The 3,687-nt window shown below is 42.8% G+C and overlaps 1 long non-coding RNA gene across 1 annotated transcript; it reads left to right on the top strand.

Annotated features, from left to right (window-relative positions):
- The first annotated feature begins 860 nt into the window (after window positions 1-860).
- LOC142909544 (uncharacterized) lies at window positions 861-3,235 on the top strand. The gene is made up of 2 exons (XR_012932398.1): window positions 861-1,651; window positions 2,013-3,235. It is a non-coding gene; the product is annotated as an uncharacterized LOC142909544 (long non-coding RNA).
- The last annotated feature ends 452 nt before the right edge of the window (window positions 3,236-3,687 follow it).

The raw sequence follows: 3,687 nt of genomic DNA, 5'->3' as shown, positions 1-3,687 counted from the left end.
CACAGCCGCTCGTGGGCGGGAAGTGACGTCATACTACCTGCTGTCGCGAGGCAACAGGAAGCTGCCGTGTGCGCACTTGCACTGAAATCCGAGGTGAGAAATTCTCATCGTTGTGGTGTTGGTCGTTGTGGTGGTGGTGGTTGTTGTTGTTTACCAAGGTAGAGCCTCTCTCTCGTAGGGATGTCAGTTGAGTAGCAGCGAGCATGGGAATCGATGTCCAGGTTGGAACTTTACAATGCGGGGCCTAGCCACGCGGGGCCTTGCCTCCTGCCCTCGCCTGATTGCATTCACTTTAATTATCTCGCTTAAGTTTAATTTGTCTTCACCCGGCTCGCTACTTTGTAACTTTGTTTTATTGTAAATATTCACGCAGTTTTTATTTTTTTCACCAGGCCAAGCCCGCTTGAGCTGCTATACCGCTCTTGTTATCAGAAGCGACCTGCCCACAACAACACAAGGTGAGGCTTTGTCAACGTGTGTGAATGTTTTGACTTAAAACTTTGGTGACTGCAGGAATTAATATTCTTGGTTCTTTCGGTAAAGTCACGTAGATAGAAAATTAAATCAAAATAACAATAAAAATTAACAAATAATTGTAAATAAAGCAAAAAAACTCACGTCGTTTTGATCGCAACACAAGTGGTCTTTATTTAATGTAATTGTATTATCTGTTATTGTTATTTTCTATCTACATAACTTTACCGAAAGAAACAAGAATACGTGTGTCAATGTCTATCGGTCAAAGACACTCAGCGGAGAGACGCGCAAACTCCAAATATACAGCAGGCGTCAGGGTCGGGATCGAACCCACGACTTCCTGTATACCAGGTGAGGTAGTTAACATCTCACCACGGAGAGAGACACGCAAACTCCAGTTAGCCTCGGATATGTTCACTGATCCTCGATTAATTACTTGGTGGAGTGAGAAAGCATTGATGCCGAGCAGATGAAGGTGGCCAGCATGATTCTAGACACGCCACTGCCAGTGTGTGACAGTGTCAAGTTTGTGTTTGAAGTAAAGTCTTTAACTCTATTGAACACGGAAGTTATATAAAAAATAGTTTATTTTTGTTTTCCTCTGGAACTCTTTGTAAGAATGGAAACAGGAGGTGAACACAGCACACACATTCAGCTGAAGTCGGAACTGTTCATCCCAGCATTCAAGGACATCTGAGCCTGGATTCACACCTCTAAGTTGCGATTGAACATTAATTTCTGTATTTCTGCATAACACAAATGGTATTGTTTTCAACACCCTTTGCTATGTCAGCTGAATTTAGCTTTCATAAATATTCCTTTTGTAGTGAGACAGCCGAAATTGTGTGCTTAGAGTTTTGAGTTAACATTCATCTTGATTATATGAAGGCTTCCAGGCATATTAATGACATTTTCCCTCTCATTGTGTGCCATAACAGCCCGTGGAGAGAAACCCTTCAGGTGCACTCGGTGCGGGAAGGCATTTGCATGTTCATCAAATTTTTTCATTACATCATGAATATATTAATAAGTATAGACGTGTAAGTCACGTGTGCATTCCTCTGTGCCTGACGTGTAGATGGTGTGGATATTATTTTTTTCTGTCTGCAGCTGACGCTTCCTCTGCAGAATTGGTCTGATGGAGCAAAGGCACTCAGCGCACCTCGGTTTGTAGGTAATGTTTAGAATTTGCTACATTTTCACTCAGACGCCAGCATGCAATGGCCTACTCGTTTTGAATGACACAATAGTATGTTTTACATACACTGTGAAGCAGAATGTGCAACTTTTTTTAAAAGCTTCTTGTTAATACGATGTAACGTGATGCAGTATATTTCACTGCAGTAATCCAATTTTGTTAATATGCCTGTCAATAATTTAGAATGTATACTTGTCTGGTTTTGTGCATTCTTGTAACATTTGATCTGTAAGGGTCAAACATTGAATAAGTGATGTTAGGACAAAGTGTGTGTGTGTGTGTTTGAAAGTAACCTGTACAGAGAACTCAGGTGAGACCCGTTGTTCTTGTGATACAGGTCAAACGGTGTTTTTGTGTTCCACGAAGCATCTGGAGCAACTCATTGTCTTTGAAATAGGGAGCACGCTCGGATCATTCATCAGTTACAAGGCATACCACTTGAAAGTTACACGTATACGAGGAGGTACATTCTCTACAACACGAATTATAGTTTTGTCTTACGTGTTGACGTAAATTTTGTCTAACTGGGACTAGAAATGCTCCTTGCTGATTGACGTCTGGATGTTCGTTACCTATCGGTTGAAGCAAACCCCACTGCTGTTGTTGAGACGCTGTGCACCAATTAATGGGCCAACACATTGACGGCCTTCAGGCCAGGAAAGTCACAACATTTGCACACGAAGGACGCATTCACGCAAGTACCCCATGCTCCGTTTTGAAGTTTTAAAATGAAACATCTTTGAATTGTGTTGTGTTTTGAATTAGATAATTTTATTTCTTCATTAAAAGCTTGTATCAATTTACATCTGGAAGACTTCATTGAAAAGGTCATTTCAAGTGGATTTTCTCTCAACATTAAGTAGATGGCCTTGCCGGGGGTTCGGTTCGATGCGGACTTTCACCTGTTTGGGATTGCGGGATCGAGATAAGGCGACACGGAGCTGCTGGCCGTGTGAGAAGACCGCCGTCTGCAGATCGATTCCAACGTAATCGAACGTCTGTCCCTGCGCCTCCGTCGTCCATGCAGGGGGTGCGTAAGTTTGCAGCGCCCCCTGCATTAAAACAACGGAAAGTGCAGCGCTCATCACAGATAGATACAGTTGTGCGCTTATATTTAAAATGTTATTCTTTTATAAGGTGATGTTGAAATCGGAAAGTGTTTAGCCAGTTGATGATTTCAATCAGATTGATTCATTTATTATGCACCGCATATCTGAGCTTTTGTGGTCCTGTTGAGCTAAAGTTGGAAAAAGTCCGTGACTATAACTTCGCTTAATTTTGTAAACGTGTTTCTATTATTTAGTTATTGTTTAATACAAACTACTTCAGATAATGGGTTTCAAGATGTACTTGAATGGCACGTTCGTTGTTCCGGTGTTTAATGGCTTGGACGTCATGGCAAATGGCTTCCATCGATGTGGAAGTCAATGGTGGATGATGATTTGACATTTCGGTGTTCATTTGGAGTAGATTGTTTAACTGTTGCATACCGGGTGGTGAAATGCTTTGCCGAGTACCTGAACTGTTTGACCAAGTGAATTAATGAAGAGTTCGATACGAGTTTGAGCGTTAATATTCTTGCGGAACAACAAAGGTCGGATATTTTAAAGATTCCTGATCGTACGTTTATTGCGACAATGTTCATGGGGAACACGTGTGGAGGAGAGTTCCGGGTGAAGTCTCCCCTTACCTGGCAACCATGGTGGCTGTCCGCTGATCACTCTGGCTTCGTCACAGCTACGAGCTGTAGGGACGCGACGCTCCACCCTGGCGCTGTTTTAATTCACAGCACCAAGACTGGAGAGCCTCATCCCTGCAGTTCCCTCCTGTTGTGCCGCAGCATTTACCGCGTAACGAGGCAATACAACACACACAGAGACACACACAGAGACACACAGAGACACACACAGAGACACACACACAGAGACACACAAAGACACACATTACACACAGAGACACACACATACAGACACACACAAAGACACATCACACACACAGAGACACACACAGAG

Source organism: Petromyzon marinus, unplaced genomic scaffold (assembly GCF_048934315.1).
Source record: "Petromyzon marinus isolate PM22_M1 ecotype Great Lakes invasive population unplaced genomic scaffold, UKy_Petmar_22M1.pri1.0 PM_G_Scaffold_124, whole genome shotgun sequence".
NCBI lineage: Eukaryota > Metazoa > Chordata > Hyperoartia > Petromyzontiformes > Petromyzontidae > Petromyzon > Petromyzon marinus.
The sequence above is the reverse complement of the archived record's forward strand: the minus strand, read 5'-3'. Positions and strand labels throughout refer to the sequence as shown.